Consider the following 14,798-nt stretch of genomic DNA (forward strand, 5'->3'; position numbering starts at 1 on the left):
GAAAGTCACACTAAAGGGGCTGGGTATGCCTAACTGGCTCAGTCAGTAGAAAAGGCGATTCTTGATCTCGGGGCCATGAGTTCAAGCCCCACATTGGGCATAGAGCCTACTTAAAAAAACGGTGGGGGGGAGCAGTTCGTGAATACTAGGAGGGGGACCACTGAGGTCAGTTTGGCAATCAGCTGCCATAACAGAATTGTCAGTCAAGGTGTTTCCCCTACTTAGTCCCAAAAGTGGACTCTTTTTTTTTTAAGTTTTTTTTTTTTTTTTTTTTTTTTTTTTTTACTATTACTATTTATTTATTTTGGGAGAGAGAGCATGAGCAGCAGAGGGGCAGAGAGAATTCCAAGCAGGCTCCACACCGTCAGAGCAGAGCCTTTCGCGGGACTCAAACCCCCGAACCGTGAGATCACGACCGGAGCTGAGATCAAGAGTTGGATGCTTAACCGACTGAGCCACCTAGGCGCCCCCCCAAAAGTGGGCTCTTGACTGAAGTAAGGCTGACCAAACGCTCCCTGCCCCAGGAATCTTGACTGGCTGACTCCAGAGGAAGAATGAATAGTTTCATCCTAACAGTGAACGACTTGGAAAGGCAGAGCATGAATCCCTGGTGTCTGGATTTCTCGAGCTTGTCCATATCCTGTCCTGTCCTTCGTCTGGTTCCTCCGGTTTTCGTTCTGTAAGCCACCACATGCTTTCCAGTAGACACCCGTCCTTTCCTATTGATATTATCCGGAGTTGATTTCTGTCGCCTACCACCAAAGAACCCCGCCGGCGAACGGCTGTCGGTGGCCGTGGCAGCACTGGACGCAGGACTGCATGGCTTCCTTAGGAAGTGCCCCTCACGAGCCCAGGAGTCCCTTGCAAAAGTACAAGCCAGGAGATGCCATAAACAGAGCACTGAGGGCCCCCGCAGACGCTTACCAGCATTCAGAAAACTCTTTTAAGAACTCTTGAAACATCCTTCAGGACAAATGTAATACAAATGCAAAGCAGCAGCGACTAATGCCAGAGAAGCTATTCTGGAATGTTATTCTCTGCAAAGGCTGAATCCATGTGGCAGTGCCGCTGCATGCCAGGGCCATCGCGTGCCAGGAGAGGCCAAAGTTTTTGGCAACTGGACCAAATATTCGTATTCAGGCTATGAAGGCCAACTGTCTCATCGCTCCTGCCTTCCATTGACATATGGTGGCTTCAGGCCGCTGTTCCATTATCTCATCGACTGCAAGCACAGTTTTATAACCACTCTGGGCATGAAACACTTAATGATTTCCATTGACGGCTGGTCATGTTTCCTTACTAATTCCCTACAACCCATCGGGGACGACAGAAGGTATCGAATCCCTTCTCGGGTATTTAAACCGTGAGCAGTCATCTATATGCAGAAAGCGTGCCCACGAACTATTGAGAACTTTGCTTATGCAAAGCCCAGAGCACAAACGTTGCAGAATCAGACGCCTCAGACACAGAATCAAATGCTGCAGGATCAGATGAAGTTCGGCAGCTTCAGAAAGAAACTCATTAGCGTTTTTTTTGTTTAGTCGGGGGGGGGGGGGGGTTGTTGGTTTTGTTTTTTTTTTTTTTTTTTCAGGTTGACAGTCTAGCAGTTGTCAATCAGGGACAGGCTTGGCACTTGGCAGTGGAGGCAACGTGTCATCGTGGTTAGAGGCACAGCCCTCAGTCTGAAAACGGTGAGCTCCAATCTCACTCCGCCTCTCACTCTCTGAGTGACCTTGGACACACGTTAATTAACAGTCCGAGGCCTCGGTTTCCCTATTGGGGTAACTGTGCCAAAAACCAGAAACTATCTCATAGGGTTTTGTTGAGAATTAAATGCAACAACAAATGTGATACGCTTAGTCCAGAGCTTACAACATAGGAAGCACTCAATCGATGCTAATTGCTACTGGTTGGCTTTTTTGTTTTTTTGTTTTAATTATTACTCCTACTACTAGCAATAGCAATCCTTTAACACACCAGCAGCTTCCAGGGTTGGAACAGCAAGACCCAGGGACGTTTGACTCACCGAGTCAAAGCAGCAGAACGAAGGCTGGTGCAGACAGGATTGGCATCGGCCCAGGGGCAACCGTCTGGGAAAATGGGGCAAGATGTCGTGTCCCAGTGTCTATGTTCATGTGCAGTCTGCATCGCCCCCTCACACTCCATCTGGGCTGGACCAGCGGCATCAGAAGCAGGCCTCAGGAGAAGGGAAGCAAGAAGGCATCTAGGGTTCAGGCCTGGGCTTCACACCCAGCGGAGAACGAGAGCAGGTGCCTGGATGGGGGCAAGAAATGGGACAGCTGGAAGGGCTGCAGACTGACGCTCGTGGAACACCGGGGCTCTGGTCATACCTCGCGGGCTGCGGGGCAGCAGAAACTCCCCAAACGCGTCCAATCAGCAGAAGGGAGCGAGCTTGCAAAGAGCTGCTGAGATCGGCTCTCTGGCTGCGATGTAAGGTGAGCTGTTCCTTGCTTGTAGGGATAATGCCATCTTCCTGAGCTAAAGGAAGGAATGGGCTCAGCAATGAGAGGGGAAGCACAGAGCCCCGCTGGGATGGCATCATCTGCGGCAACTACAGAATGTTCCAGGTGGGCGCAGGGCTGATAACCTGAACCGGGAGGTGCCATCCGCTCTGTCAGATCCCCAGCCCTCTGGCAGACATGGCCAAAGGGTCCCCACCTCAGAGTCCTTCTCAACAGAAGCCTCGAGGCTCTGTCTACTCGCACGGGTTTCTCAGAGGGAATCAGAATCTGCGCTTCGGCCAGAAAACCATGGGATTCATGTGCATATTTCAGTTTAGGAAGTTGCGCTAGGAATCCCTTATCAACCGGTAGGAATCGGCGGGTGAGCTCAAACCATTTTTGCTTGGGAAACAGACTGAAGTGGAAAGGTGCCGAAGGCATGAAGCATGTCTCACATTTCAGAAACTATCACCGTGTCTCACTGATCTGCCAGAGACTTTTGGCTCATGAGAACGTTCCCATGTAGCCAGGAGTAAGAGGGTCCCGGCCAAGTGGAAATGGAGGACTGGGGGGAAGCCAGTTAAGATGTATGGGAAGTGGAACAGAAATCTGGAGCATGGGCATAGTAAGAATGAAAAGATTCTCCATCCGAAATTTCTCTTAAAAAGAGAGAAAGAGACTCTCCATCTGACCTATTATTTCCTCCCTTGTTTGCTCATCTTGATTATTCACTCTACTTCTTCATTTGTAGTTTTGAGAAGATCGAACTCGCTCAGGGAAGTGAGCTCTCGGGGCCAAGAATTGTTAGGTGGGAACAGCTGTAGGCACCAGGAACTGATCACCAGGGCAGTTAGAGAGCGGGGAACAATGGGAGAAAAGTGAAAGTTTGCAGAAGCACTCAGGACCCTCCCACCTGCAGGTTTTCTTTCTTCAAACTTGTGTGGTGTGTGTGTGTCTGTGTGGGCATGAATTTCATGAAGGTGCTTTTTCCCTCCACAGCTCCTAAAATATTACCCATCTGTGGCTTCCTTTTGGGAAGCCTCTGAAAGGCATGAACCCTTTCTTCAAGTCTCTCTATGCCTCGAATACAGAGACCGACATATGCTCAAAGCTTGGCACACAATATCAGGGGGTTAAGAAACCCCTAGGATCTCACGGACCTCAGGTGAAGAACCCACACCTTCCATACCTTTTTTTTTTTTTAATCTATAACTTTAAACCTTCACAGCACCAATGTCTAAATACATAAGGATTACCAGGTTGCTTTGCTTTCCATTGGTTGGGGTCGATGGGAACTAACTCGTCTTTGAGACAATGAATGGTCCTCACTCCAGACATGCTATTTAAGCTGGAAAGTAGCTAGAGAGCTCGTAATAAACACTAGTGCCCAGATCAGAGGCTGGGATTCAGTCGATCAGAGTGGAGCCCAAGCATCTGTATTGTTTAAAGCTCTCCAGGTGATTCTAAAAGTGCTCAGAACCCAGGCTCAGAGCCACTGCTCTGGGGTGCTTCTGCCCTGAACTGGGTCTGGGCTAGGCAGTGATCACTACTCTACTTTCCACTGTCCCTCTCAGCTTCTCCTCTGTACAGAAAGCAGGTGTGCCCAAGTCTGGGCATTATGAGATGAATATCGTCTATTCATATCTCTCCCGTGAATACAATTCTGTGTCCTAAGCATGAAACCTTGTTGGGGGGGGGGGGGACACTAATAAAACCCAACTTTAATAAACTCCTGCCAATAAACTGGGAATCTTCACCTCTGCCACCTTTCCATCAAGGACAAAGGTCTTTCTCAGGGTGGGGACATGCCTCTGACCTCACTCACAGTGCCTTTCACCACTTGTGGGTGTGAAAAACCAGGTGAGCCACTTGGTGTTTAGTAAACAAGAGTCAGTATCTCCAAGCTGCCTGCCTGTAAATCAACCTCTGATCCATATGGGCATATCATTTCCATATGCATTTGAAGAGGTGGATTTTTTCCAGTCAATGCTTAAAGTAAGTTACTTCTTTGAAAATCATTGAATAGTAAATTGAAATCTTGTGGATATTGACAACAAATCTGATGCATTATGTAATTGGCAGTCTTAAACTGCCACCTGGAAACACTCATTACTTCTAAAAGAAATTTTTTTTAATGTTTATTTATACTTGAGAGAGAGACAGAGTGCAGGGGAGGAGCAGAGAGAGAGGGAGACACAGAATCTGAAGCAGGCTCCAATCTCTGAGCCATCAGCACAGAGCCTGACGTGGGGCTCAAACCCATGAACCGTGAGATCATGACCCAAGCCGAAGTCAGACACCCAAAGACTGAGCCCCTCAGGCACCCTAGAAACATTCACAAAACACTCTTCAGTTTTTTTCGGGGACAGATAGATACATGGTGGCCACATCTTGGTGGCTGGTTAGCATCTGGCCTGTCCTCTAGAATGTGTAAATCAGCCACTGTTTGGATGCAGAATCTATAAAAACAGAGCCTGGGCAATAGGTCTCCTTCCATGAAATGTTAGTTCTCACACCACAACTCACTGTGTCCAATTTTAAAGAACTTCTGACCCCAACTCAAAATTTGTGGTAATCAATTGATTTCTCTATTTACAATAATCGAACTACCTCTCTCTATGCTAGCCTAAGTTCAATGAATAAATGAAATGGAGTATTTTGACTCTGCTAATGACACTGAAAGTATATTGGGCCCAATGGAACTGAGACACCACTGTTTCCCCAAAAAATCCATGATGGTGTGGCTCGAGGTACAAGGTTGTAAACCGGCCTCATTATGCCTTCGAAAAGCAGTGTCCTCCGATGCTCAGCTTTGTGAGAGAAGTTAGACGTTAGGTTTTGAGCGAATGGTTCGGATCATTACCTGGGATCCTCATGCCATATATTTATGGAAAACGGCCCGGTTGAGAACATGTTTAAAACTTACACAAATCCAGTCATTCAAAACCCTAAAATTCTTCACAGGACACAAGTGATATTTGAAGCTCCCTTTAACGATTATACTTCCAAATGTTGTTTTTTTTTTTTTAAGTGAGCTAATAAAATACAATTCTTCTTAACATCTCCGCGAGAACTTTTTTTCTTGCCCAAAGGTGGAAAAATGACAGAAATGACATTACCGGCTACGGTTACGTGAAATGTGGCAGCTCACAGAGAACTACCACATACGTCTTCTCACCGAATCCTTACATTGTGACGAGACCAACCGACTCTGAGGAAACTGGAGCTTAAGAAATCCAAAGACCTTGTCCCTGCTCACGCCACCAGAAAGTGGCAGAGCCAGGGCTCAAAACCAGGCCTGTCAGACTCAAAGCCCATCTCCACCACCATCACCTCAAGAACAACAACGAGGGCAACCATTTACTGGGCACTTATTGTATACCAGGCTCCATCACAGAATGGTCCGTTTAACACGAGAGATGTACAGCAAGGAAGCCATTAACATCTGAAGCCCAGAGAACGGAGTCCCTTCCTCAATTTTATAGAGCAAGTGCTGCTAGTATGGTTTGAACCTAAGAACAAAAGCCCCTCGTCTTTTTTCTGCCCCTGTGGCCTTCACATGAGGCAGAGATCAGCTCTCCACATGCCTCCGAATGTCCAGCACACAAGAAGCCCCACTTCTTGTGGGGCCGTGGAGCCAATGCCAAAGGTCAAGGGGCCCACTATCTTGACATGTGACATGGGAAGCTGGAAGGTTTCCCTGCCTCACCCGATACTGTGTTCCCCTTGGAAACCCACGTGGTCCGAACGACACAGGGAAATTGACACCTGGAATACGTGAAAGAATTTATCATTTTTATACCATTATGCCTTATTTACCCCATTTTCCTGTGACCAGCCTGACCTTTGAAAAAACCTTGGAAGGCTTCATAAACTCTGTAATCTAACAGATGGAGACAGCCTGCTGAGCGCTGAGGTCCAGGAGAAGATAGACACAGCCTTCCTATACACTAGCAGGAACCAATCTGAAAATGTCCAGGAGGAAAAAAAAAATCCCATTTATGTCAAAATAGCAGGGAAAATACATAAAAATCAACCTCACCAGAAATAGGAGAGACCAGAGGAAGAAAAAGATACAATTTTATTGAAGAACACATAAGCGCTTGCATGTGAAAACTCAATATTTATAAATGCTAATCCTTTAGAACTTAACTGATAAACTCAATCTTTTCCCAATGTTATTCCAATCAAATGTCCAAGTTTTTTGACGAAAACCTGACAAGTTAGTCCTAAAATTTCTCCGGGAAGATAAAATGTGTACAAAATAGCCAAAATAGGGCGACTGGGTGGCTCAGTCAGTTAAGCATGTGACTCTTGATTTCAGCTCAGGTCATGATCTCAGTTTGTGGATTCGAGCCCCACATGGGGCTTTGCATGACAGCATCCAGAGCCTGCTTGTAATTCTCTCTCTCCTCTCTCTCTGCCCCCCACCCCCACTCACACATGCATGCTCTTTCTCTCTCTCTCTCAAAATGAATGAACTTAAAAAAAGTGTCTTAAGCTAAAATATAATGTGTAAAGGACAGAAACGAGGTGATATTTGCCCCACTTGCTAGTTATCAAAACTTACTATAGAAAAACCTGAAATAAACAAAAATGTTTAGGAGTATGAACAGATAACAGGGCAATACAAAGGAGAATAATTTTTTTAAAAAAGGCTGATAAAGTTATGTCAATTCACTATGTGATAAAAATGAATATTCCATATAGTAGGAAAAGGAAATAAATAACAATACATTATGCTGGAGGAATTAGCTATCTCTTTGAGGGAAAAAATGATTACTTTCTCCACAAGATACTCAAAGGTAAAGAGCTTAAGGTAAAAAAAAAAAATTTACAAAAGGAGAAAATATAGGTGAAGTCTTCATAATCCTGGTAAAGGGAGGACCTTCAAAAGAGCAAGAAAGATGAACTGCCATTTTATAGAATAGCATGCCCTATGAAAATATGTTCAATCTCACTCATATTCATATAAAGGTACCTTTAAACCCCAATGAAATACTACTTTCCACCCAACTGATAGGCAAACATTTTAGGCTGGCTTTATCCAATGTTGGCAAGATGAAAGTGATCCCACACACGGATGATGAGGGTATAATCTTTTTGGAGGGCAATTTGGCAGTATCTAATGAGTGACATATCCTTTGACCCAGCAATCACACTGTAGGGTTTCTTTCTAGGGGAAATAATTGTGCAGAGGCTTACAGAAGGGTGTGTGTAAAACTATTACTAACAGCTCCGAATCTGAAGGAACACAAATGCCTATTAGTGGGCTGTGATGATACAAACAATGGTGCAGTCGCACCATGAAATCCTCTGTTATTCATAAAACCTACGAGGCAGACCTTTACATCCTGATAAAACAGGCTTCAGCATACGCTGAAGTGAAGAAAACCCAGGAGCAGAGCCCATGACTACAGTGTGATTTTATGCATTTGTGCATACGTGTGGAGAACAAACATATAGAGCTATATACATGCTACATAGGCTTGCAAATGTAAATACTAAGCTGAGAACTGGTGGGAAGGGCTTCAGACCAGAGAAGAAGGGTCTGAATGGGACCAAAACAGGAGCACGGGGCGCTCCTACCCTCACATGCTCTCTGCATGAATCCACTGCGAAACAGACTTGACTCATAAAGTGATTTTTTAAACTTTTTATAATTTACACTACAGTAAAGCTTTACGATTTCCATTGATTTTATTATTTAATCCAATTAGAATTCCTCATGAGCCCCCAAATAGTTGCAAGAAGGTGCTTTGTGGAATCCATCCTAGTCAGTTACCAAGTGGCAATATCCATCAGGGCAGACGCTTGTGGGGCAACAGAATGGTAAAGGGCAATTATGTAGAACAGATGATGTTTGGTCACAGACCAGCTCTTCCCATTGACTTGGCGTTCAATACGGATCTCATCATATTTATTTAAGATCCTTAATTGTTACTTATCTTGTGTGTCTTGTTCTCATGTTTGCCTGTTCGGTTTCAGTAATGGAACCGTAATCTATCAGTTCAGTCTCAGGAAACACTTCCCTGACGTGCTTCTTCTGTTGCTGTCACAATTCACCTGCATTATGCATGTGTGAGCCATGCAGGAAGAAGGCAGACCTTTCTGCTATTCAGAATAAGGTATCTTTAGCAAAAGAGTCCTGCCTCTCCATCAAATGGGAGCGTCAAGCAAATTTTGCCCCAGTATTTCTTTTTTTGGTTGTATTTTGTTTTCTCTTGTTTCCTGTCCTCAGTTCTCTTTTCTCACATACGTTTTCTCCCTTCAAACTTTCCTTCAGGTTAAAAAAAGAAAAAAAAAACAAAAAACAGCTCATTTCAGTTATTTCCTCAGAAGCTGCCACAAATCAGTTTTGGAAGAAGTTGGAACATCACTTTAGGCCTGGGGATAGACAAGGTGCTCCAGATACAGTGCTACCCATTTCCAGGAAGGTACTGCTAACCCAGAGAGGGGCACCTGTGTGTCAACAGTGAGCATACTGTGATGGTAGGGACCCCAAACGGGACATGGTGAACATCTGTTCTTTCCTCTTATTAAAATAATCACTTTTTGGGGCGCCTGGGTGGCTCAGTTGGTTAAGCGTCTGACTTCAGCTCAGGTCATGATCTCACGGTTCGTGAGTTCAAGCCCTGCGTTGGGCTCTGTGCTGACAGCTCAGGGGCTGGAGCCTGCTTTGGATTCTGTGTCTCCCTCTCTCTCTGCCCCTCCCCTGCTCACACTCTGTCTGTCTGTCTCTCTCTCTCACACACAAATAAACATTAAAAATTTTTTTAAAAAATAAAATAATCACTTTTCTTGTTCCCTTCTCTTCCATCCTCTTCCCTTCCTTCCTTTCCCTTTGCCCTTTAATCATGATAATGAAGGGCACTGTCATGAACAGAGAATACCTTGGGTCTGAACTTGGTCCTTGTTAACATCTTACATTACCATGGTCCATTTTTTAAAACTAAGAAACTATTAATGGGTACAGTTACCATTTATCATTACCTGTCTAGTACTATTACTAAACTCCACACTTTATTTGGATTCACTGTTTTTTCCACTAATGTCCTTCTGTCCCAAGATACAATCCAGGGAACCATACTGCATTTAGTCTCATGTCTGAAAGTCTCTTAGTCTTTTCTTCTTTTTATGGCCTTGAGAGTTCTGAGCAGTACGCGTCAGGTGTTTTGGAAAATGTCCCTCAAACTGAGGGTGCTGGTCTTTTGCTCATGCTTAGACTGGAGTCTAAGAATATCAAAAGAAGTGATGTGCTGCTTTCGGGATATCCTATCAGAGGTACACGCTATCAACATAATTTATAACTGATGATGTCCATCTGGCTGAAATAGTGTGTTCTGGATTGGAGATAAATAGCTAAGTCTGGTGCAAAATCAAGGAGAGAACGAAGAGAATCTACATCACTTACTGGGAATTCTTCCATAAGGAAGATTTGTCTTTTCTCCTCCATTTATTTATTTATGTAATCATTTACTTATGTCAGTATGGATTCACATACATTTGTTTCTTTTTTCTTTTTTTTTTTTTTTCTCTTTTTTCTTCTGCTCTGCCCTAAGAGCAGACTCTGGTGCTGGGGCTACAATAAGTTAGTCATATTGGCACCACCTAAAACCTAAGGAGAAAACTTGGCTTTCTGGCTACAGAAAATGGGAAAAGAGCACCCTGAGGTCTGGAGTTTAGGGAAATCCCCATGTTTTTTCTCGTTTTTTTCCTCACTGCTTTGCCTTGAGAGTAATTCCAATTGCAGAAAACTACTTAGCAGCATGTGTGGCTAACACTTCTAGAGAAACAGGAAATTTCTCTCCAGAGGAAAGGGGCCCCCAGAAGCCGTAGAAAATGGGACAAACGATGGAGAGGAAAGAAATGGAGAAGAGTAGCCCTTAATTCTGTGCATGACCTGACACAAGTTCCGGGCTCATTCTGAGTTGCTCACATGGAGAAAAGACCCACGGCTGGAGAGCAAAGGGTTTGAGAAATTAACTGACATTGGGAAATCTGCCCACAGAAGGTGAGTCCAGAAGAGGCTGAACATACCCGGGTTCACTGCCCATTAAATGAAAATAGCGGACAGTCTCCAGAGGATTTTAACACAACATAATATGTGGGGCACCTGAGTGGCTCAGTCAGTTGAGCGTTCAACTTTGGCTCAGGTCATGATCTCATGGTTCATGGGTTCAAGCCCTGTGTTGGGTTCTGTGCTGACAGCTCAGAGCCTGGAGCCTGCTCTAGATTCTGTGTCTCCCTCTCTCTCTGCCCCTCCCCTGTTTGTGCTCTGTCTCTCTCTGCCTCTCGAAAATAAATAAATAAACAAATGTTAAATTTTTTTTTAAATAACATAATGTAATATTCAAAATGTCTAAGATATAATCTAAAGTTCCTAAACATACAGAAAACTGGAAAGTGTGACTGATTCTCAAGGAAGTAGACAATCAGATGTCAAGCTCAAGAATACCCAGGTACCAATTTTTTTTTTCAAAGACCTTTAAACAACTATTATAGTCATACTCAAAGAGATAAAGGTAGACACTCATTATGAATGGAAAGATAATGTTTACATAGAAACAGAAACTATTTTTAATGAATATTTTAGAACTGAAAAATATGATATCTGAAATAAAAAATTCATTGGATGATATCAAAAACACAATGAAGGTGACAAAGAAAAGAGTCAGTGAACTTCCAAACAGATCAATAGAATTTACCCAATTTCTCCAACAGAGAGGGAAAAGAAAGTGAAAAACTCATAGTCTCAAGGTCTCATGGGACAGTATCAGAAATATCTAGTATTCATGATATTTAAGTCCCAAAAGAAAGGGACAAAGAGATTGGTACAGAAAAAAAATCTGAAGACATAATGGCAGAAAACATAAATTTGGTTCAAGACATGAATATACAGCTGTAAGAACTCCACACAAAATCAACTCAAAGGAAACCAACTCATCAAATTTATGAAAAGAAAAGATAAAGAAAAATATTGAAAGCAGACAGAAAAAATAACCCATTATATATATATAGGAAAAACAACTCAATGACTGCTTGGTTTCTCATTAGAAACCAAAGTTCTCAGAAGACAATGGAATAACATCTGTAAAATGTGAAAAGAAAAGAACTTCCAACTCAGGATTCAATACGCAGCACGCACGTCTTTCAGTAATAATGTCATAATGAAAACATGCTCAGAAGAAGGAAAACTAAAAGAACTCATTCCTAACAGGCCTTCTCTAAAACAAATGTTAAAGAAAATTCTTCAACGTAGGATGTTCCTAGAGAGTTTAGAACTTCAGAATAAAGAAAGTGCTACAGGGGAGCCTGGGTGGCTCAGCTGGTTGAGTTTCCGGCTTCAGTTCAGGTCACGATTTCACAGTTTGTGGATTCAAGCCCCATGTCGGGCTCTGCCTTGACAGCTCAGAGCCTGGAGCCTACTTTGGATTCTGTGTCTTCTTTCTCTCTACCCCTCCCCAGCCCATGCTCTGACTCCCTCTCTCTCAAAAATAAGTAAACATTAAAAAAGAAAGAAAGAAAGAGCAACAGAAATGATAACTATTTGGGTAATTGTAATAGACTATTTTTGTCTTGCATTGTTTAAAATATGTATAACTATCTGAAGCAAAAATGTAAACATTGTCTAGTAGAGTTATCAGTGTATGTGGATGTAATGTAAATGCCAACTATGACATAAAGGGGCATGGTGATCCCTAGAGAAACTGCTTAAAAAATACTACAAAGAGTTAGAGTCTGAAAATTGATAAATTTAAATGGATTACTAAAAGACATTCAAATAATTAAAAAGAAAGCAGGAAAGCAGGAACATAAACACACATGCACACAAGAGAGGCACAAATCAAGCAAATAATAAGATGATACATCTAAAACCAACAATATCAAAGATTACATTGCATGTAAATGGTCTAAACACATAAATTAAATGACAGAGACTATCAGATTTGATTTTTTACTTTTTAATATGCTATATGCTGCTATATTAATGTTAGCCGAACTTGAATAGTCATAATAACGTATGCGCAACAAAAATGGAATTTTATCTGTGAATGAGGTGGGTCACCAAATACATTACCATCTGCCTAGTTGTAGAATATTTCTTGTTTTAATACCTTCCTTTTTAAAGGTTTGGCTGAGGTGGCTCTACTCTACCACAAACATGGCCAGGCCCACTGAAGCCAGTCAAATGACTCTGATCGTCCACTCAACAGCCATTTGCTAACAGAGCTCTGATTCTGTTTAACCCCAGAGAAAAATCACTGGTCTGAGTGAATTGTAAAAATCTCATTTCCTTTTGTGAGTTGATGAGTCAGTTTTCGCCAACATGTAAGAAGGTCTATTGGGGCATCTAGGAAATAGATTTTTTTTTTTCCAAGAGAAGAGAGAGAGGATGAGAAGGGAAAACAAAAAAAAAACCTACTTTTTTTTTTTCTCCAGTGTGGACTCCCTCACTTTACTTTTGAAATTCTGCCTTGGGATACTTAGAGCTGTGGTAACCACTATCACCAGGAAGGGAGCTGAATATGGCAGTGGAGAAAGATAAGAGCGGTCTGATGAACCAACCTTGAGAGCTCCTGCTACTGGACTTCTGGTCAAGTACACAAGAAATATACTTATTGTTTAAGCCAATGTTTGGCCGTGCATTCTGCTCCCTGTACTCAAAGTATTATTAACTGACAAATGAGCACAGGGAGCCTGATCTTTTTCAGCACAGAATGTCATATGTGCACTTCTGCCTTTTGAGAACTATTAGGGCCCTATTCTTTCCCCCTTTCTCAGCCACTTATTTTGGAAGGGAGAGAGATGGCCTCTAAGCCTAGAGAGGACGAAGAAGACTAGAGTAAGAGGCAGAGTACTACACATTTATTGCAGAGCCAAAAAATACTGTATGAGTTAGGATTCATTCATTCAATCAAGTCAACAAACACTTATTGAGTGCTGATTGTGTCCTAAACTCTGTTAGGTGCTAGAGGTACAACAATGAGGAGAACAAGTTCTGTGCTTCAAACAGGGGTGATAAACAATATGCAAATAAGTATATAAGGTCAGGTTGTGTTATAAAGAAAAGCGGCCAAATAACTGCATGTTGAGGACTCTTCTAGATAAAATGATCAGAAAATAACAGCTATTTCAGAACTTTATAGGGATTTGTGTCCTTTCCTGCTTTCTTTGAGAAGTGATAAATACACTTTGAAATTGCAAAGCCTTAGTAAAGTTCCACATTACAATTTAAGCTCAAAGAAAGCAGTAAAGCAACATTTCTTTTGGAAGAAAGGAAAGAAGGAAGTTAAAAAGGGAGGGAAGGAGGGAAGAAAGAAAAGAGAAGAAAAAGGAGGGAGAGAGAAAAAAGAAAGAAAGAAAGAAAGAGAAAAAGAAAGAGAAAGAGAAGGAGAAAGAGAAGGAGAAACAGAGGAAGGGAGGGAGGGAGGGAGGAAGGAAGTGCTACTTCAGGAAAGGTTTTAAATCTCAGTACAAGATCAATCTGTGATAACAGCTCACAAACTTGGAAATTTAGTAAGAGAAGAACTTAAAAGGGTTAGAAAATGGCCAGATAGTGTCAGCTAAGCTAGATGGTAAAACAAAATTGAGACTAGAGAAGGAATGGAGCATTAAAGGACAAACTGAAACGAGGACAGGCGAAAGGAGCCGTAGGTGTGGAGAACAAGTCATCAAAACAACTAGAAATTTTCTGGACTGTGACACGGAGGTCAGGAAATCCTTTCGGGTGGAGCAGAAACTTGGGTAGCATATATTATTTAGAAACAACCTGATTCATGATCTTACTTATAGCAGGAAGAATCAGTGTTGTGGCTATTGCCTGCTTAGAAAGGCCGTGAGCCCAGAACTCCTTAGGGGTTGTACCAGGTTGAGAACTACACCCTTCTTTCTACAGCCCGCATTCTTCCAGTTTACAGGCTCTTTCTCAGGCTGGGAATTCCGAAACCCGGGAGAGGCGGGGCTCCAAAACCTGGAGGTTAGTAGTTGCCAAGTTAGCCATTAAATTTCCAGGCAGCCCCTCCCCCCAAAGCTCACAAGAGAATTATTGCTGAGTTCCATTTTCCAGGGCATGTCTTTCCCCCACGAGTATTAAATCCAGATTAAATCATAAATACACGCCAGTTGGAGCCGCAACTTCATATTCCAGAGCGAACCCTGCGACTTCTGCAAACACTCCCCCTTGCAGCCAGAAACCCCGCCCCCGTTCGTAACCATGGGAACGACTGACTCTCTGCGAGCCGGAGATTCCCGGTTCCGCCCCCTCCCTAACAAATATTGTTTCCCACTATCTGTCCACATGGGCGCACCGCCTTACTATTGGTCACTGCCCCA

Source organism: Felis catus, chromosome B3 (genome assembly GCF_018350175.1).
Source record: "Felis catus isolate Fca126 chromosome B3, F.catus_Fca126_mat1.0, whole genome shotgun sequence".
Taxonomy (NCBI): Eukaryota; Metazoa; Chordata; class Mammalia; order Carnivora; family Felidae; genus Felis; species Felis catus.